This window comes from Euphorbia lathyris, chromosome 3, assembly GCF_963576675.1.
Source record: "Euphorbia lathyris chromosome 3, ddEupLath1.1, whole genome shotgun sequence".
NCBI classification, from domain to species: domain Eukaryota; kingdom Viridiplantae; phylum Streptophyta; class Magnoliopsida; order Malpighiales; family Euphorbiaceae; genus Euphorbia; species Euphorbia lathyris.
In genome coordinates this window covers 71,521,763-71,544,608 of record NC_088912.1, presented here as the reverse complement: position 1 = coordinate 71,544,608, position 22,846 = coordinate 71,521,763, and the positions used below count along the sequence as shown (strand labels likewise).

Here is a 22,846-nt window from a genome sequence, read left to right as displayed (position 1 = left end):
ATGAATGATTAAAAGTTTGAGTAAAATAAAAGTTCAAGATCTTATAATATATTATTAAAATATGGAAATTAAACTGCATTCTTTTCCATTTTTGGAAACTGCTTTTTACCTTTCAATACTAAATAGAAAATAGAAAATGTTTGGTAAAATTTCGAAACAACTGCTTTTTACAGAAAAAAAACAACTAATATCTACTACCTATCAACAACAGCAAATAACAAACAACAAATAAGAACAGTCGAAACAAACTGCCTAAAATAATTCTTACAATTCTTATTTTTTTAGAAAATACTTATTTAGAGCCACACTTTTTCTTATTGTGACGGCACGAGCAAGTGGGACGAGGGTAGTTCTTAGAACTTTGGACAGTACGTTCATCGCCTGCCGTAGTATGGTTTTTCATTTTCTGGTTGCTCCATGCATAGTCGAAGCTTTGGCTCTACACGAGGCTATGATCTGGGTTCAAACAAATCATCGTGTTAATGTGGTCTTTGAGTACGATGCACAAGAAGTTGTGAACAAAATTCATTCTCCGAGGAAAGATTGTTTCGAATTTGGTAATATCATACAAGACTGCACGATACCCTTCCCAATGCTAATGAATTTGTTTCTTTTACTATTCCTGATGGGCTTATTGAACCTATTTGTAAGGATTCTTCCATTTAATTAATTCATATTTTGTTATTAAAGAAAAACGTTAATAATAGCTTCTTCCTTTTTATACTGTAATTAAATGGATCAAATCGGGTCTATCAAATATGACTTGCCCCTACGTAGAAAAGAAAAGTGCAGTTTGTTAAAATGGAATCAAACCTTAATAACAATAGCACACATTTTCTTTTGTTTTTTTTTTTTCAATCACCAGTTCTAACGCAATAACAATAGCTCGACTGATGACTATTTAAATTTATTTCAAAATGACTATTTAAATTTATTTCAAATTTGAACTACATACATAACACATTGTCTATCAACAACAATAGCATACAGTACTACATATTCATTTGTTTTAGAGATTCTTGTTTGCTATTTACTGCTCTGATTAGCTATTTATGTAATTCTTTTTAATCCAATTAAGAATTAATTGATCAATATAGTCCATATTTCTTCTTGGCTTAAAAAATCTGAGTTTTTGATTTGGGTTGCTGGTTTTAGAATTATTAAGGGGGTATTTGGTAGCTCATTTTCATACTCTTATTTGCCTTTTCACTTTTAAAATGAGAGTTTTAGATATTTGGTTAGTCATTTCCTGTTTGTCGTTTACCACTGAAAAGTAGCATTTTACAAAAGCATAGAATCTCTACTTTTTGGAAAAAATAACTTTTTCCAACAACAAACAGTAGGTAAAATAAACAGGTCCCAAGTTATCAAAAAAAATTTACATTTGCCTCAAAAATTTCTTTGATTTCCAGATTTATTTTATTATTTTTAAAAATATTATTGGATTTTATAAGCATTAAATGCTTAAGAATATTCTTTTGTATTTTCAATATCCATATTTATTATGCAATGAATTTTTAAATACACCAAAACTCATTTATTGCAATAATATATTCTCTTATATTTTTAATATTTGCATTTATTATACATTGAACTTCTATAATTTTTGAAAAAGTACAAATTTATCCGTAACTTTGAATTTAAACAAATTATTTCACTGTTATTCAACTCGTTATTTAATTGTAGCATAAGAGCAACATTAGTGGTTGTAACACCACTAAGTTACAAAGAGTGCCACCTAAGCACAAGAAAACACATATAAAACACTCCACTATTTTAAGTTGTTACTTCAATAATTAATAGGACCCACTTTTCATATAAAACACAAATACTAAAGAATAAAAAATACTTAAAAACCCATCTATGGGGCAGAAACTTGTATGAGTGGGAGACAAAAAACACAAATTTCAATGTTTGCAATGTTATAACTTTCATAAATCAACAACAAGAAAGTTACATGTACTCTAGTGGTTGGGTGTTGCAAGCAACAAGCTTGCAACACCCACTAGAGTTGCTCTAAGACCTTACAAACATCCTAAAATATTTATTCTGTTGCTAATACAGTTATAAATAGTCTGTCAAAATTATAATATTCAAATCTGTCAGATAAAAGTTAGTCAGAAAAAACTGCATACAACCCGTCAAAATACAAATAACTGTTTTATTTTATCGACGAACTTCTTTGGAATATCTGATGTGATAGTCAAATAACTGTCAAATCAGTTAGTTCAAATTTTCTATTGTGTAGGAATAAAATTGAAATTACTTGATATTGTTAGGATAAAATTGTATAAATTCATAGTTACGGGTAAATCTGCATTTTTTTAAAAATGATAGAAGTTCAATATATAATAAATGTAGATATTAAAAATATAAAAGAATAAATTATTGCAATAAATGAGTTTTGATGTATTTAAAAGTACAATGCATAATAAATATGGATATTAAAAATACAAAAGAATATTCTTAAGCATTTAATGCTTATATGCAGCCCTAAGGGCTGCATATATCAAAACCGTTTTTCAAATTGCAGTTTGAGATTCTAAAATGAGGAGCCTCCCATGTGCATATATATCATTTAATATAGGCATAACATGCCATCGCATTCGTTTATCTACTAGCGAGCCGTTCTCGGGTATCTGCCTTCGCATGATAAACTCAGATCACGGGGTCTTTACATAACCTCGCATTGTTGCTTATGCTTTGGAGCAACGGAGACAACAGAACATTTGTTCCTCCACTGCTTTTTCTCGCGAAAAATTTGACATGGGGTGGCTTCGTTATTTGGATGCTCTTTGAACCTGGAGACAACAGTTTTGGAACTTCTAAATGACGCTTCGCAGTATCGTTTCAGTTCACAAATTAAAACGTTATGGGGAGCGGTTGTAATCAACACTATTTGGTCGATTTGGCTGGTGCGTAACGACCAGATCTTCAACGAAATTAAGTCGTGTGTATCAGGGACGTCGAGACGAATTTGGCTGACAGTGAAAGATGTCGCTCGACTTGGAATCGGCAATGTATTGAATTCTGTTGTGGAATGTCGCATTCTATCCGAGTTAAACATCGCTAAACGGGCACCTATTGCACCTCGCATCATAGATTATTACAGTTTATATCCAATAGTCAGAGTTTCCTATTTTAGAATATGATGTAGACTCAATTAATGATTTTGATAGTTCAGGATCCTAATTGACTTTAAAGTTTTAGTTTGAAGAACCAAACAGGTGTAATGTCTTTAATATATATATATATATATATATAAGTTGTGAAGGGTTTCACTATTCAATTGCAATCCACTCTTTTACACATTTAACCTCTAACTTTTTACATTTCACTCACTATTGGAGTCTTGGAGGACAACACCGTCACTTGTTTTTCTATTAGTAACTCATGAAAACGTGGTTCATATAGGAATTTTCGCATGCACCTTAATGAGTAGGTGAATTTGCTCATTCGCCGTAAGATATAAACTTATTAAATCTAAATCTCAGGATGCTTTGAATCTCCACCTTAGGATTCTAATAAGCCTAGATTTAACGGTGAATGAGCAAATTCTACATGCTCATTAAGATGCATGTGACCAAGACTGCGTGGTTCATATTTGTCACGGCAGCATCGGCATTTTCTTTTCCTTCAGCATCCAACAAAAACGTCACCGTATTCATCAGAAAAGAGATGCAATATTTTCTCTCTTTCTCATGTTTGTCGTTCTCTTATTTTTCCTCCCTCAACCCTACTTTCTTTGGCGGTGATAATAGATGTTATATAAAAGTACTACTAATATATTATCAAAGATAATTTCATTTTACAATTAACGTAGTTTATAACTTTTGAAATATTTATCTCTAATTAATAATCAAAGACAGAGTTTTTAATAGTGTTACTTTTTTATTTTAGGGTAAATAATTTATTAGTCCCTAGTTTTTACCTAACACACTGTTTAATCCTTCTATTTTGAAAAACACATTATAAGGTTCCTAACTTTAATCAATATTAGTCTTTGGTTCTTTTGTCTAGTTTTTTAGACTTGTAACCGTTATATTTTAGCATAAATAGACATATATAAAATAACAGAGTAACTGGTCAACTTGTATTGTACTGTGGTTGTCCTAAAAGCTAAGATATGTTCGGTTAAAAATATAAAAAAAAAAATAGATAAAATGACCATAGGGTTAATATTGGTAAAAGATAGGGACCTTAAAATGTGTTTTTCAAAATAGGGGAACTAAACAGTGTGTTAAGTAAAAACTGGGGGACTAATAAATTATTTACCATTTATTTTAACATCAATACTATTTTAAACTTCCTTCTCTTCCACTCCTAGGGAGAAAAAAAAAACTTCCATCTACATCCCTCTTCTTTTCTTCTCTTCTCTTTCTGTGTGTCAAAGTCTTCTGTTTTATTGATCTACTACAAGGATGATAAAAGAAGTTTGTCTTCCTTTTTTCTCCTTCTACCGAGTTAGGTTTCTGTATTTTTTGTTATTTATTATTTTTTGTTTTGTATGTATCATATATTTTATCGGATCTTTTTTATCCGTGTGAATTGTATCTGCTTTCTATTATTCTGTCGTTTATACCTTTCTCGGATTTAGCAAGAGCGGAAACGGTTTATTTTATCCGTGGATCAATAAATCTACGGGGTTGTGTAACAATAAAAAGGACTCAGATCTGAATGTTCAGAATGACTTAAAGGATGAAATTTGGATTGCATATGCTTTTCTACAGATTTCGATTTACGAAAAGTATATGTTATATTATTGTTTGATGTTTTTTTATACCTTTTATGGTTTTATTTGCTCTTTGTAGTCTTTTTCATCCCTTCGTGGTTCTTGTATTGGCTTTAGCCTTTACTTGTATTTTGTTTATTGTACTTCTTCTATCATGTAATGAAAATATAAGCATTTTTCTCAAAAAAAAAAAAAATAAAATAAAATAAATAAATAAATAATCAAAGACGAAATATGATTATAGCCATTTATAAGATTAAATAAGTGTATAATAAGTTTATATATCAAATGGTTATTAAAATAATTAAAACAAACATGAAAATGTTAAAGCTTTTTAATATATATATATATAATTATAAGCAACATGGGACCGAAAACAATCTAGTGCAATGCAATGAATAAATAATATGAGAGTTGAACAAAACTGGATTAAAGAAAAACATATTTGCAACCTTTTCTAGGCACCCACCCATATGTGAGCACAGAACTCCATGGATACATAAAATCATGATTCAACTTTCTTTTTTTCTTCACTTTTTAATTTAGAAATACTGACAATTATGACTTTTGTGCATTTTTTTTGTTTGCATAGTCAAAAATGAAGAAATATATATACATTATTGTTTGACTAAACAAGTTGAACTTTTGGTACAAGATAACATGCAACAAAATATTTAAAAAGAGGGTAATTAATTTATTAGTCTCTGTATTTTGATAAAACACACTGTTTAGTCCTTGTATTTTTAAAAACACATGGTAAGGTCCCTAACCTTTTTCTCAGTGAACTGTTTAGTCCTTCCGCCTGTTTGTTAGATTTTTTACCATTTATGACTTCAGAAATGACTAAATTACCCTTTACTATTTACCTTCAAACTTTAGAAGAGGAAATCCAATTTAGAAGAAGAAGCTATTTGTATGGAAAACAAGAAAAAGAACAGACTTAATGCTTACGAATTTGAACGATTAAGAAGAAAATCAAGAAGAAGAACACTCAAAGTTGATTTCAGATGTATTAGAGTTTAAAGGAAAGGAAAATAAAGGAAAAGAAGAATGCAAATCCAAATTGACTAACAAAATCTTCATGAGGGTCTAACGGCAGGGACTAAACAGTTCATCGAGAAAAACGTTAGGGACTAAACAGTTCATCGAGAAAAAGGTTAGAGACTTTATCATGTGTTTTTGAAAATATAGAGACTAAACAGTGTGTTTTGTGAAAATATAGGGACTAGTAAATTAATTACCCTTAAAAAGATAAGTACAAAATGGGTCAACGGACTCAGCAGACTAACAAATACTATTATGTATGCATAAGCTATTTATATTATGTATAATAATTAAAATAAAATAAAAAGTTGTTTTAAATGCATTTTAGCTTAGCTGACAATTTATGAACTGATAAAATGTCTAAACACATATAGAGTAAATTGGTACATGGACATATTAGGGCATCTCCAAGGGCTCTCTAGAAAGCCCTTGAAATTTCAAGCTCCAATGGAGCTGGATTTGCTTGCTGCAAAGATGCAGCAAGCAAAATTGACACTGCATCTTTGCAGCAAGCAAAATAATAGTATTTTTTTTTTTAAATTCATTTTTTTTATTTTTTGTAATTCAATTTTTTTTTGTTTTAATGTTTTGTTTAGATAATAGTTATTTTATATAAATGTTTTGTTTTAGTTTTACATAATATTGATTTTATATAATATTTTTTTTAAATATTTTTTTATTTTAAATATTAATTTCACGTATATTTATTTTTTGTACATGTATATTTGTTTTAATTTCTAATTGTAGTGTTATTTGATTTTTTTTATTGTGTTGTATATTTAAATATTAATAAATGGATATATTTTGAATAATAATATAAAGAATATAAATGTTATGTTTATTAGAAAAAAAAATTGTTATGTGAAAAATGAATATAATAATAATAAAAGTTTTAAAGAGTGGGTAAAATAGAGTAGATGGTTGGACAATTTTTACTGCAACAACTCTATATTTAAAGATAGAGTAGAGAAAAATGAAGATAGAGTAGGCTAAATAGAGAACACGGTTGGAGATGGCCTTATGATGTTAGCATATGATTTTCTTTCATGTAATGATATATCTTCCAAAGATTCATTGTTTTTAATTAAAAGTGAGCATAACTACTTTTATTTTTAGTTCATCTCACAAACAAAATCTTAATGTATATTGTGAATTATCCAGAAATATACTTATTTTTAAGTTTGTTGTCAAAATATTCAAAACTACTATAGAATAATGAAACCAGGTAGAGAAAGAAAAAAAGTTTGACAGCTCATCCCAATGTTGTAGCTTATGAAGATTGAATGAGGTAAAGCTCAAGCCTTTTAATTTCTCATTAAAACTATATGGAATTCTAATTACATATTTATTCTATTGCTAGGTTTGCTCAACAAGTAAAAGGACTAAATTAAGAAAACAAGGACAATAGCAAGTGTCTCCATCCTAGCCTTTGATTAAGATGCTTTGTGATGGATGGCTGAGATTCGTTCGGGCTTGGCTTACATGTGGTGTGGTGCATCCTACAAGGTCAAAAATACCCTTTGTTCAAGGGGTTGCGTGAAAGACTTAGAAGTCTTCTTTAATTGATTGTACTTTGCCTTGAAACACTAAGAACTCATTATTGTTCTTTTCTTCTTGTTTCTTCTGGAGTCTTCATTTGCTTCTTCTCTCTTCTCTTGCTTCTTCATATGTTCTTCAAATTCTTAACTTAGTGTCTATAATTTCCAGGAGCAAGAACTGCTTCACGTTTTTCTCCGTATTAGCCGCCCTCAAACTGGGCTTGCGTAAGGGTTTTGCAAGCCAAGTTTGCCAAGGAGAAAGCGCAAGTGAGGAGAGTGTTGGGGTTTGGTGAAGAGATCGGCAAGCTGGAGAGCCGAAGAAATAGACATCAACCGGATGAGGCCAGACTGGACACGTTCGCGGATCACATGACAGTCAATGTCGATGTGTTTGTTCTGTTCATGGAAGACGGGGTTCTGAGCAATATGCATGGCGGAGGTGTTGTCACAGAAGAGAAGAGAAGATGTCGACGGTGTGAGGTGCAGATCGCGAAGGAGGTTGGTGGTCCAATGGAGTTCACAAGATGTGGAGGCCATAGCTCGGTATTCAGCCTAAGAGGAAGACCGGGAGACAGTGCTCTGTTTCTTAGAACGCTAGGAAACAATGGCGGAGCCAAGCAAGATAATATATCTAGTAATGGACTTGCGAGTGACAGAGCAAGTAGCCCAGTCAGAGTCCTAAAAGGCCTGGAGAGTGAGATTGTTGCATGCAGGGAAAAAGAGACCCAAGCCGATGGTTCCTTTGAGGTAACGCAAAACCCTATGTGCTTTGTTCATATCATCTATAGTGGGTTGGGTAAGGGATTGGGAGACATGGTTAACTATGTAAGAGATAACAGGCCATGTGTGGGTAAGATAAAGTAGTTTTCCGATTAACTGTCTGAATGGGGTGATATCGAGGATAACGGTGGAGTGAGGATTGGGTTTCTGATTGGGTAAGGATGGGGAAGAGGCAGGTTTACAATCTAGAAAGTGCATATCTTGAAGTAGTTCTAATACGTACTTCCTTTGTGACATATGCATGACCTGTTTGGTTCTGGAGAATTCAAAGCCCAAAAAATAGTGCAAAGCACTAAGATCTTTGATGTTGAAGGAGGTGTTGAGATGCTGTTTGGCAAGGGAAATGGTCAGAAAGTCATCACCGGCAAGGATTACATCATCGACGTAGATGAGTAAGATGGTGGTGTGAGAGCCCCGAACTAGGCCAAAAAGGTGGCGGTAAAATCTACCCCCTCTTATTGGGCATAGCCCTTCGCCACAAGGCGGGCTTTAAAGCGAGCAATAATGCCGTCTGCCTTATGCTTGAGTTGTAAACCCATCGGCACCCAATGGGTCATTTGCCTGTAGTTAAGGGGACTAAATCCCATGTATGGTTTGCTTCTAGAGCGAGTAGCTCTGTATTCATGGCTTGTTTCCAGTTGTCATCTGACTGGGCTTCTCTCTATGTTGCAGGTTCTTTGTGACAAATGACATTGATGAGGAAGGCTTGTTTGGCTGGTGAGAATTTGGAATAGGAAAGGTGTTTGGAAAGGGCGTGGGGCGAGTTGGTGAGGCAAGACAAAGAGGATCCTACGACTAAGGCTAGGCAATAGTCTTGTAGGTATGTAGGAATCCTTCTTATTCTGGTGGGTCTACCCATTGTTTGTGTTGCTGGTTGGATTACTGGTTCATTGTCACTGTCATTCCCAGTATGTATTGCGTCCACATCTTGCATGTTGTTATGTATGACTTGTTCTGCTTCTGTGTTTTATTGAAAATCGTCATCGTCAATGAGAGATGCATGCAGGGTGTCTAGATTTTCTTCGCTGCAGAATGATGTCCTTGCCATGGTATTGTTGTCTGAGAAAGGAAAATGTTGCTCGAAGAATTTTACGTTCCTGGAAAAGAAAACCACGTTAGTAGTTAAGCTTTGAACCTTTTGATGCCATGAGAGTAGCCTAAGAAAACACACTTCACATCCCTGTCTGTGAATTTAGTTTTATGTCTGTCAAGGGTGGTGGCGTAAGCTAGACACCCGAAAACTTTGAGATTGTCTAGGCTGCTCGTCTCCCCATATAAGCGCTCATAGGGCATTTGTTTTTGAACTGGTGTTGAAGGTAGCCTGTTGATTAAGTAAACTGCATGACTGTCTGCTTCAGGCCAGTAGGGTTTTGGTATTGAACTTTGAAACATTATAGCACGAGTGGTGTTTATGATGTCTAAGTGTTTGTGTTCTACCTTACCATTCTTCTGTGGTGTCTTTGGACATGAGGTCTGATGTATGATTCCATTCGTCACATAGAAATGTTTCATGAGGAACTCAGGGCCATTGTCTGAGCGTATAATCTTGACCCTTTTGTTGAATTGTCTGTTGGCGTAGCTACAGAAATTTTGTAATGTAATGCTTGTGTCGGCCTTGGTGCTCATTAGGGAAATCCATGTATACCTGCTATAGTCGTCAAGTATTGTTAGGAAGTAGTGTTTGTCAGAATAAGATTGCTTGACTGGTCCCCAAATATCAACATGAACGATGTCAAAAATGCTTTTAGTTATGCTATTACTTAATGGAAATTGATGCCTTTTTCTGCTTGGCTCTTTGACAAATGTCACAAGGTGCATTTTTTAATGAATGAAAATCATTACAGGATAGATGAAGGCCCTTTAAACGCTCATAAGAGGGGTGGCCAAAACGTAAATGCCATACATTAGCCTTAACTGAAAATATAGAATGCTCATCAACTATACTAGGGATAGGATGTTCTAAATAATAGAGACCCTCATGCTCCTTAGCCCAGCCAATCTTCTTCCATTTTCTGATATCCTGTATCACACACGTGGACCCAGTTATAAACATGCACATCATGCTAGTGTCTAGAAATTTACTGGTTGATATCAAGTTGTAGTCGAAATTAGGGATACAGAATGCATGATGTAGGATGAGTTCTGGGCTAAACATGACAGTGTCAACATATTCAGCCTTAACTCTGTCCCCATTCGGTAAATTTACCCAGCAATTGTCTATCTTGGAGTATGTCATATAGAACTTAACATTGCATATAATGTGATATGTGGCTCTGGTGTCTATTATCCAGTAAGGTTTAATAAGCTTACCAGGGATAGTGTTTAGAGTCATACCAGAGTTGTCTCCTTTAGCGAAAGTGTTGACACTGCTACTAGTCGCTAGAGTTTTTCCTGAGAAATTTTGTGGCAGTAATGCAACCAATGTCTGGTACTGCTCCTTGGTGAGAGAAAAGGGTTCTAGGTTGGTTTGTCTATTATCTTCTTCACTTGAATTGCCATTTTCTCTGCTTTGGTTGGTTGTTGAATTCGCCTTAGGTTGTGTAGTTCTGAAATTACCTCCCTTGTTTCGATTGCCATAACTTGGGGGCTAGCCATGTTTTTTAAAACAGATGTCTTCAGTGTGGCCTGTATTTCCATAAAAGGTGCACAAGGATGAACTTTTGTTGTTATTTTTGCGATTTGCATACCTTGGATTGTTGCGGTTGTTGTTTTGTCTGCCTTGTGTGTTTGTGAATCCTGCGAATGGGTTGCTTTCACTTCATTCTCCATTTTTGACAGGCGCAAGGCCTATCTGCCGTTCGTGCTGGATGGAAAAAGCAAAGACTTTGTTGAGTGAAGGAAGTGGCTCCATGAGGAGGATCTGGGAGCAGATGGTGGACTAGGACTCATTCAGTCCCTGCAGGAAAGTGATCACCTGATCCGCATCCTGTTGATCTCGCAGGATCTTAAAAGCACCGCAGCTGCAAGCAAGCCGACAAGTACACTTGGGCATAGGCCGCAAGTTTAACAGTTCATCGTAGAGAATTTTCATATTTGTATAATACTCACTAACGTTACCATTTCCCTGTTTCAGGTTGTGAAGCTCTCTTCGGAGTTCCAGAATTCGTAATGAGTCTGATTGGGCAAAGCGTTTTTTCAAATCAGCCTAGATTTGATCCACCTTATCGAGCCACATAATGTTGCGAGATATGGAAAAGGATATGGCATGGTGTATCCATGATATGACCATATTATTGCATCTTTCCCATTGATTGTACATAGCATCATCCAAGGTAGGGGCTTTGATGGTTCCGTCAACAAAAGCAAATTTGTTCTTAGACATGAGAGCCACCTTGACGGCATGCGACCATTGGTGGTAATTAGGGCCAGTAAGAGCTTGTGAGACAAGGGATAAGGCTGGAGTCTCATTTGCTGAAAGATGATAGGGGCTACTAGAGTTGATTATAGGAGTAGCCATTGATGCTTACTTGAAGCAGAAAAAATCAGAGTTGCTCTGATACCATATGAAGATTGAATGAGGTAAAGCTCAAGCCTTTTAATTTCTCATTAAAACTATATAGAATTCTAATTACATATTTATTCTATTGCTAGGTTTGCTCAACAAGTAAAAGGACTAACTTAAGAAAACAAGGACAATAGCAAGTATCTCCATCCTAGCCTTTGATCAAGATGCTGTGTGATGGATGGCTAAGATTTGTTCGGGCTTGGCTTACATATGGTGTGGTGCATCCTACAAATGTGGACTGCTTCTGGAATGATCTATTGAGGAAAGTTTAGAAATACCCTTTGATCAAGGGGTTGCGTGAAAGACTTAGAAGTCTTCTTTAGTTGATTATACTTTGCCTTGAAACACTAAGAACTCATTATTGTTCTTTTCTTCTTCTTTCTTTTGGACTCTTTTTTTTTTGCTTCTTCTTTCTTCTCTTGCTTCTTCATATGTTCTTCAAATTCTTAACTTAGTGTCTGTATTTTCCAAGAGCAAGAACTGCTTCACGTTTTGCTCCGTATTATAGATGTTAGTAAAGATAGCAAGAATATTGTAGCTGTTAGTAAAGATAGCAAAAATATTGGATGAGAGAATTAGTTAGGAAGAAAATAATTTGTTAGATGGTTAGTTAGAGAGTTATGCCACATCGGCTTGTAACACGTATTAATATATTCAATTACATTATACGAATCAATAAGAAAAATATATATATTATTCTACACTCTTCTCTCTTCTGTTCTTATCTTAGCTTTCATTATGGAAGTTTCATGGTATCAAGATATTAATGGTCGATCCATTATAGAATGAAGCTATATAAGAAGACTGACAAAGAAAAAGACAAACATATGTTGAGGTTGTACATTCACATCTAAACAAAAGAAGAATCCTGTGAATCAGAAGGTAGAGATCACGATCAAAGTTCCAATTGCAATCGAAATTCAAATGGTGATTCAAAAAACAGATCTGAAACTCATACTGAAGATTGATCATCACATACAAACATGAATTTGAATTATAACAACAAAAATGCGTTGAGTTCATCAAATCAAAATCATAATCAAATCAACAATGATAATCCAAGATTAGTACTTGTAAGTACAACTCTGGATGGAAAGAACCTATGGAAGAGATATATGTTTTTAGCCACAAGTGTTAAACATAAGACAAATTTAATCATCAAGAATGAAGAACCAGATTATCCAGCCTATGAAGTGTATGCAAAGTTGAAAGAGACGGGAGATTTAGTCTTCTCTTGGATCATCAATGCGATCAAGAAGAGAACTTGCAGATGTTTTCTTGTTTGCACCTTTATGAAGGGAATTATAAAAGGATTTGGAGCAAAGGTATGGAGAGAGAGAGAGAAATGTTCCACTGATATTTTAGTTGCAATAGAGATTTGCAGTCTAAATAAAAAAGGTATGTCGTTAGTTGAATTTTTTTAATAAGATGAAAATTATATGGGATAAATATGTTATAGTTAAGCATGTACAATCTTGTAAGTGTGGAGAGTCAAGGAAAACAACACAAGATTAGTTACAGGAAGAGCAATTGATGCAGTTTTTGTCAGGATTAAGTTCTGAATTCAATCATGTTCAAGATTAAATCCTTTTGATGGATCCTTTCCATCAGTCAACAAACAAGACTCTATGCTTATACGAATTGATAAGCAAATAAGTGTAGTGACTGAAGTTCAAAATGATTATGTTAACATCACTATGAATGTTAGAAACCCAAACAATAGAAGTGAGGTTTCTAAAAGGTTGGGAACTGGTAATCGAAACAATGCTAATAGTAGTGGTAATGGGGGAGGTTTTGGAGATAATGAATATAATAGTAACATGAATTTTGGTTCTGGTTATAATAAAAGCAAAGAGGAGAAATTATATTCTTGTCAGAAGAAAATGGGCCATGAAAAGTCATTATGTGTTAGGTTTAAGGGTTATCCAGACTGGTTCAAAAGAAAGAAAATTGCAGGACTTGGACCTGCAAGATATCAAGCTTATATGACATATGAACAACAACGACAACATCCACATATGGATAATTCTGATTCTGATGAAGAAGTTCAAGGTAAGAAATAAACAATGCAAGAGATGGTATAGTGAGTTCTCAAAGGAAAAAATGGTTAGGACAATGGAAAGCACCATGAATTTTTAGTTTTTGTTCAGACTTATACTGGTAATATGTAACACCCTGGTCCAATACCAAGTAGATATTATCCGCTCTGGCCCAAATCCAACACCTTAGGCCTCACGACTTTAAAACGTGTCTGCATGTATTGGATTCTCATCTTACTAATAAGCCCCAATCATTTCCTCTCCATTTCCGATGTGGGATTCAGTTCATTCCTGCTCTTATTGCCATCCCTTATATTCCCTGAGGAGGTTCTACCACGTGGAAACGCTCTTTAATGGAACTTTATAGCCGGTCGTGACCAAGAAACCACGGGTTTAGCTTGGTGGGCCGGGAATGCGCGACTTATCAATTTATCCGGTAAGCTTCTGGGAGCTCATGTAGCTCATGTAGCAAAAAAGAAGCAAACACTTAAAAAAAGCACATAACATGAATAACGCAAAAAAAAATGAAAAAATACGAATTATACAAAAACGTGAAAAATACAAAAAACACGAAAACGTGAAAAAATACGAAAAACACGAAAAATGCTAAAACACAAAAACGTGACAATAAGTGAAAAACGTGATAAACATGAAAAGGAAAAAAATGCAAACAAAACACGAAAACGTAAAAAAACACGAAAATGTGAAAAATATGAAAAAACGAAAAAGTAACAAAACGCGAAAAATAAAAAACGTGAAAAAGGGAAAAACTAAACGTGAAAACACAAAAAAATAAAAAAATGCAAAAAACACAATAACGTTAATAACACGAGAAAATGTACAAAAAATAAAAAAAATGTGAAAAAAAACATTTTTCGTGTTTTTAACATCAATTTTTTTTTCACATTTCCGTGTTTTTCCACTCTTTTTCCATGTTTGCATGTTTTTAATATTTTTTTTACTTTTCGTGATTTTCGTATTTTTCCACTTTTTGTGTTTTGAACAAATTTTCATGTTTTTTGTGTGTGTTTTCACGTTTTTAGTGGTTGGAAAATATTTTCCAGTGTTGTAGCCAAATACCGGAAAATATTTTCCAGTGTTGGCGCCAAACACAGGAAAATATTTTATTTTCCTACACAATATTTCCATGCATAAAAATTTTCAGAACACAATATTTTTCCTCAAACAAACGGGGCCTAGAAGTAAGCTTGGAGTCCATAAGTCAATTTAAAAAATTCAAGTCATCTATATATTACTTTGTTTAAATAAACTAATGAGATATTAATCCTCCAATTAATAATCAATCATTGGAGTACTTTTCTTGGTTATTTGGTACTAAATTATTATGGAAATGAATGATAAACTTCTTTTCATCCTCCATAATAAAGTATTTATTATTGCTCCATTCCATTATAAGTGTAGAATTATTTTCATACAAATAAAGAATAATTGATCTAATATAATATCAAATTAAATTAATGTAAACATTATCAATAAATATACTCCCTCCATTTTAAAATAATTGCCACATTTAAACAAATCATACATATTAAGAAAATGATTGATTTGCATTAAATTTAAGGAATAAAGACTAAAATACCATTTATCTCTCTTTATTAATAATCCTCATTTTTTGTGTCACTCGTTAAATTGAATCAATCTTCGTACATTTGAAAACTTAAAAAGATAAAAAGTACAATTAATATTAAACTAATTAATAAGGGTAAAATAGGAAAAAATTGCATTAAAACTAAACCAGACAAATAATATGAAATAAGGAAATTTGATGCAATGTGACAATTATTTTGAAATGGAAGGAGTATGATAACATCCGAATATAACCTATGAGGCAGGAGTGTAAAAAGACAATGAAATAAGGAATCGCCAGCATCATAGCCAGCCATGTGTAGTGAAGCAAGGTATCACCATAAAAGGAGATACGCCAAGATCCATGAAAGGAGAAACGTCCAAAGGATCCGCCACTCAACTCGTATTAGTTAGGATCCGCCTTCTTCACCATGGACTATTACAATAACGCCAAAGGATTAAACTAAACAAATGTCCCCGATGCGGAGTCAATTGCCATTAAATAAGCATTGAAGGCATGACTGTTCAGCTACACATCCATTAAATGACAAAGGTTACAAAAACCTATATAAACACTCCAACTCTATGAAATCTAAGGTACACGAACTAAATCCTAAACACTCCTGTGATTATTCTTATTATTTACAAATACTATACTGACTTTGGCATCATAGTGCCCCCCCCCCCCCACCGATCCTAACAAAACCTCACAGGGCCGATATTCCGAACAAAGGCATTTCGACAGTAATCAACGGTTGCGGTGAACGTGGAACTCTCAATCTTTTTAGAGTTTCACCACGAACAAAGATGACAACTAATGGATTACCAATCCCTCCATCAACGGGGATTACTAATACGATCACCACCTAGGCTTCTTGGTGAGAGGTGTATCCTCCTCCTCCTCCTCCTTCATTAGGCATTTGACTTTCGACTTCTTAGCCTTCAAGGCCTTCTTGCGCTTTGCATAGATAGAGGTTGCATTAGCTTTCCCCTTGCCAAGGGATAAGGAAACATTTGTTAGAAATCACGGAATAAAAATAATTACCTTCTACAAGTACATTATAACTATTATAACGGATGTCTCCATCATGCATCACCGCCAAAGGAATATCCACCCAAATGAACTCCAAAGCTTCGCCAAAGGACCAAAAATCCTTGGCCACAGACTTAAGCAAATTCACAACATTCGCTTCCTCACGATTGGGCTGATAATTCAGCTTATACTTTAGTTTTGGTTTGTAATTCGAGGAATTGACGAATCCAAGAGGTACGCCTTCAAATTCCCAGATAAAAAAGAATGTGCTTCCCAAACCATGGATATTGTACACCTTTGAATGAAAGGGGTTCTATCCCTTCTCCCTTAAAAAGTTACATGATCCTCCAACCGTCGTTGGGTCAGCGAATGCAATGCTCGAAAGGTCCGAGGATTGAAAGGTACACCCAAGACATTCGCTAGATAAGCATCACAAAGGACATCCATCCATCCGTTAGAATGAAGTTGGTCAATGGAGATGTTGAACGACCGCAGAATATCCCCAATTACCTTTGGGAGAGGGTATTCAAAGCCCATGTAAATATGGCTGACGTAGATGGTGAAATAGCCTCGCGACGGTTGTGTTGGACGCTCTCCCAGGTTTAGGAATTACACATTCTAAATCCCTTAACCATGTTTGCAAGCCCTTCAAACCCTCAATGGTTGCCTAGGTAACGGAAGAGGCAGTAAACTCCATTTTTAGGGCTTTTACCCCTTTCTTCTTTGACACAGACGAACTAGCTTCTTCGTGAAGGAAAATAGACAAGCCTAGGCGCAACGGAACTATAAAATTTTATCTATTTTATCTATTTCCCTTTCCCAAGATCCGTTAATCGTTATTTCAATTAAAGAGGGATTAAACAAAAATCTTTTTGGTTGATGAACTATCTACTGTTGCTAATGAAGTGCCCACGTGGATGTCACGTCAATCACAAACACAGTCACGAACAAGAATAAGAAATCAAAACCAAAAGTTAGTAATCAACCAAATAGCAACCAAGTGTAGATTGCCTCTAACGGTATCCACACAAATATAAGAAACGAATGAACGAAGTAAATAATTTAATTGTTTGAGAGACGAGAGAAATCCTATTACTCTAGTATTATATTGGCTGAATTTTTAAGGCGAAGGGGGGGTCTATTTATAGTCTTTAATTAATTGAATCCCAATTCAATTAGGTTTAGTTAATTAGAATCCTAACTTTCTTAGGTTTTCTAATTAAATAATAATATGTATTTATCAAATATTATTTATATCAAATATAATATATTAAATAAATACTATCCTAATCCATTAGAATAATTAATTAGATTAGGATAATTATATAGATGTATAATCACATTATACTATCTAATTAATATTATCCTTATTAATTGATTTAACCATAATGTAATCTAATTATATTTATCTAAATAAATCAATTAAAACCCTAATTAGCATGCTATAAATTTTGGCCCCCTTATACTCTCTCTCCATTAAATTACCATTCCGTCCTCCGATCATACTTTATGTGTGACCCATTAGGTTCTTACCGAAGCTACCCGTATATGTTTATTTAAATTAATTCTACTAGATTAATTTAATCCTAAACATATAACAGAATTAGTGCGCAGACTGTTTTATCAGAAACGTCTCATTCCCCTAGAGCGATAAGAAGTTAGGTTGATTCTGACATTTACCTTTCAGTATTAGGTTCAGTATAATTCGATCCTTCACCAGCTATATCCTCAGAAGAATCTTGTAACTATGGAATATGTCAAGTCACATATATCGATACGTCTGTTTTACTTGTTCAGGTAGAATTAACTCTGATTAGATAGGTTAAGTGAAATCTCCATTTCTACTCTTAACCCTATCACCTTGCAAGGGTTTCAGTTAATTCTTCCACAAGAGACTCATGGATATTTCTCCTATCTATCAAGAGTGACGAATGCTCAATCTAACATTAACTATCCTGCAATTACTTTATGTGATACCCAACCCTGCTCTTACACACCCCATGGGCTCCCTGTAGCGGATCGTGCTCGCACAAAATCAAAGCATCACACTCCATAATCTAGAATCACTAATTAATGTTCATTTGAGTTTGAGGATTACTTATACCTACTAATACCATTTGAGATGAAACAAGTGACACTAGATAAATCCATCCATCCTGTTATCTTAAGTCGAGTCCCCAATCCTAATGAACCCCTTCATCAGATTCATGTAATTGTCTAGATATCTCCATATTTAAAGCTTGTGATATCAGCTCTCTGTTCACAACAGAAGACATTATTATGTGCAAGTCTCAACAACAATACGTTAATCCCATAAACACATTATTTGACTAGGGGTCGTTTTAAGTTTATTGGCTTATTATAAAGTTTAGTCACACTTCATGCTTGTATGAACACTTAATGATCACTTAAATAAACTTGTGATTTCTTTTATTTAACTTAATTAGTTCTGATAAAAGATTAATGTCTTTATACAGTTTAATTTACTATATCTTATAAAACAAATGATAATGAACAATTCATTCACAGATAGTTTGTATCGTACAACAATTGTCTATAAGACACTAAATCCCAACACTTCACCCTCTCTAGAAGCAGAATTTATAAATTGGTTCAATAGGGATTTGGGGCTCAAATTGAGTGCCCTCAGACTCCTCCCCCAAAAACTCACGAGTAACTTCATTACTCATACTAGAAAACCCATCAAAGGCAAACCCAGAAAACAATAAACTAAAATGTGCAATCAGAAATTAAAAGCACAAAAGGAATATGAGGATGAAAAGAACTTACATGGCAAGAGAAATGGAAGAGAATGATGAAGGAAAAACCTAGATGAACAACATCGAAATCTCTAGAAAAAAGCACGAGGAAGAGAGAGAATGTTAAGAATAAGTGAATATAAATGAAAAGACCACCTTTTATAAGGAACATGCGCCAAAACTCAAAAATCGAGAACCATCAATGACGTGGCTACCCCTGATTGACATGGAAAGTTGTGTTTGACATGCTAATAAATGCCTCCAGCACGCTAAGAAAATGAATAGCCCTAAGGGCTTTTCTGTCTTTTTAGGTAGGCTTCTGATAAGATCTGAATATAACATATAAGGCAGAAGTGTTAAAAGACAAAGAAATAATAAGTCCCCAGCATCATAGCCAACCACATGTAGTGAAGCAAGGACTTGCCAAAGATGGCTATACGCCAAGATCCATAAAAGGAGATACGTTCAAATAATTCGCCACTGAACTCGTATGAGTTAGGATCCCCCTTCTTCACCCTGGACTGTTACAAGAACATCAAAAGATTAAACTGAACAAACGTACCTCATACTGAGAACGATTACATGGCAATCAATATCCATGAAATAAGCATTGAAGGCATGACTGTTCAGCTACACATCCATTAAATGACAAAAGGTTACAAAAACCTATATAAATACCCTAACTCTGAAACCTAAGGTACACGAACTAAATCCTAAACACTCTTGTAATTATTTTTAATATTCACAAATACTATACTGACCTTGGCATTAGAGTGTCCTCCGTCAATTCCAACGGCACCTCACGGGACCGATATTCTGATCAAAGGCATTTTTGTAGTAATCAATTTTATAACAACTTTTTTTATCACATGAACATGGACCATAATAATTATGTAGAATTTGACCATTTACTGTTAGATATAGACTTATTAAAACATTATAACGTTTAAATTTAATAAGTCTAAAATTAATTGTGAATGAAAAAATTCATTTGTTGATTAAGATACTTGAAAATTGATATCTTATAACAATGTACCTTAGAAAAAAAAAATAGAGATGTTAATTTAGAATCTGGATGAATACAATTTAATAAGAGGTGATGTATTGGTAAAGGTAAAGAAATGGGAAGATTTAGAGAAAGAGGGGCCCAGGGTGATTATAGATGAAACGTGGCAAAGACCCAGAAAAGAAAGAGATGGGGATGGGGGTGGTGGGTGTTGACATGACCGAGGTTCAGTTGGAATGGGTATTTAGGTATCTGGTCCCGACCACGATCTTCAAATTCTCCTTTTTCGTTAACGGTCACGTTCTCCTTTATCGTTCTTCGCACCACCCACCCCGTTTCTTAGCCCCTGATTACTCTACTCCTACTACTTCTAACCAACTTAACCAACAAAAGCTCTTCCAACAATTGTTTGTGTTTGACCCCGTTTGCACATCCAAAACAAAATGTACTTCTTTTTCATATTTTATTCTTTTAATTTACTATGGGATATGATGAAAACATTCTTAACGTCATTTCCAAGGGACTCTGAGTGCATTCTCTAAAAATAATATAAATAATTGATTCTTAGCGATTTAAGAGTGATTAAGACATATCATCTCCAACAATACTCATTGTATTCACTTCTTTATTTATTATTTTATTATTATAATTATTAATTGTTGTTATATTTACCAATAGTGTGAGGAGAGAGACTCCTCAATAATAAATTATTAATAAAAAATGAATTAAAAAGCACTAAGAGGTAGAGAGAGGTTCTCTATTCATAGAGATGATGGAGAAGCTCTTAGTGATTTGAGAAGCCACTAAGAGACTGTTGGAACTGATTTTTCATTCTCACTCCTCAAATTTTAACTTAAGAGTCAACTTAAGAGGCTGTTGGAGATGCTCTAAGTCATGAGTAATTTTACATTTTAATGTTTAAAATAATATAATTTTATTTTTAAAATTAATAGTAAATAGTAACTTTACTTCTAACATTATCAAGTTGTAGAATCAATAGTAAACAGTAAATTTACTTTTAATATTATCAAGTTGAATCAATTTAAGATATTATTAAAAAAGATGGTATGTTGTTTTTTTTGTAGCAGTTGCAAATCAATTGATTTTAAAACAAAATTACATTTTTTATTATTTACTAATGGAGATTAGTATTTTTCAATTCGATGAAATATTAATATTTTTTTATCCAGATCGTACAAAATATAGTATATTTTTTTTAACTTTTTGTTAAAAAATTCACATCTATTTATATAGTTGCGATATGTTATTTATGAATAATAAAATGACGCACATGTGAAGTGTAGATAAAATAATTCATGACTAAGAAGACAGTTTGAGGAAACATTTCTTAAATTGACCTAACTTGCGAATTTTAGGGGTAAATTTGCTATTCGTTGTAAATGTTATGGGTAAAATTATATCATTTTAAATATTGTGGGTAAAATTGTACCATTTTAAACATTAGGGGTAAAATCTTCCGCCTCCAAACCTCTGGCCTCTTCCCTGTCCCCCAACCAATTACAGTAAAACCTCTATAAATTAATAATGTTGGGACCATGAAATTTTATTAATTTATAGAGGTTATTAATTTATCGAGTATAAAATTAGTGATTTTGCTCAAGTCGGGACCAGAAGAAATTATTATTTTAAAGAGGTTATTAATTTATCGAGTATTAATTTATGAAGGTTTGACTATAATTACATGTGTGAAGTTTATTCTAGCCATTAGTAATACTAATTAAATTTTTTAACCATACTTAATTTTAGTTAACCATCTTCTCATAAGTTAAGAATTCTGATTTCACGTGGCTCACAAATACCAGTCTCCCTCTCTGTTCAACTTTTTTTTTCATGTTAGATTGCTTCTTTTCTGCTCTGGGTTTAAGAGATTTCACGACATCTCTCTCCCTTTCCCAATTTGTCTCTCTCTCACTCAGTTCGACTCTTCTTCTTCTCCGGAAAGGGGAATCGTTGGATTTTAGGAGCAGGACAAAAGAAATTGCTGATTTTTTTAGTAGAAAAAGAGGCACGTTCATATGCTATTGTAATGAATCAAAATTATTAACTTAAGGAAAGATAGTTAACCAAAGTTAAGTATGGTTAGAAAATTTAATTAGTGTTAAGAAACTCTACACATGTAATTAATTGGTTGGGGTACAGTGAAAGGGACATAGTTTAGGAGACAGGAGATTTTTTTTCTGGTGTTACCCATCAATCGTTACTTTTGAAAAATGTATAAATTTATTAGAATGACTTGTAATATCAAATTATAGAATATAATGTTATAAATACAATATAGAAACACGTGTATTATATATTTCTCCTGATATTAAAAATTAATTACACTTTAAATAATTGTCGAAAGAATTACTTTGAGCCATTACTCACCTCAAATGTAGGCAGAATGATTACTTTTTTCATTATTTTCTTCGATGAAAAACTATTACTAATGAGAAGCGGGAGCTGCTGGTCCTTCGTTTACTGTTGCTTCATTCCCATTTTCTGCTTCTTCATTCTCATTGTCTGCACTTGCGCCTGGTGTCCGCCTACTGTCAGTCGTTTGCTTGTTAGAAATATATTTCATGGTTCTATAATTGGTATGTGCTAAACGATTATGCCACAAATGAAAAGAAGTACATTCAATTGCATGCACAAGAAAATAAGCAGAATTCTCAACTTTATTAATAGACAATTTGAACATTCCATCACAGACATAACCTTTCCCAACAAATGCTCCAGCCTTAGACAAAATTATTTTATGAGATTCTATTACAGCCTTTAACCCCTTTTTACATAACATAAAGCCAGAAACTAAATTCTTCC

At 33.7% G+C, this 22,846-nt stretch overlaps 1 long non-coding RNA gene across 2 annotated transcripts; it reads left to right on the top strand.

The window, feature by feature from the left end:
• Positions 1-7,406: 7,406 nt before the first annotated feature.
• LOC136221962 (uncharacterized) lies at positions 7,407-12,300 on the top strand. 2 transcript variants are annotated; one of them, XR_010685418.1, is made up of 5 exons: positions 7,407-8,061; positions 8,767-8,914; positions 10,873-11,072; positions 11,168-11,613; positions 11,686-12,300. It is a non-coding gene; the product is annotated as an uncharacterized lncRNA (long non-coding RNA). The 2 variants fall into 2 exon arrangements; XR_010685417.1 differs by having other exon boundaries at positions 8,767-11,072.
• Positions 12,301-22,846: the final 10,546 nt, after the last annotated feature.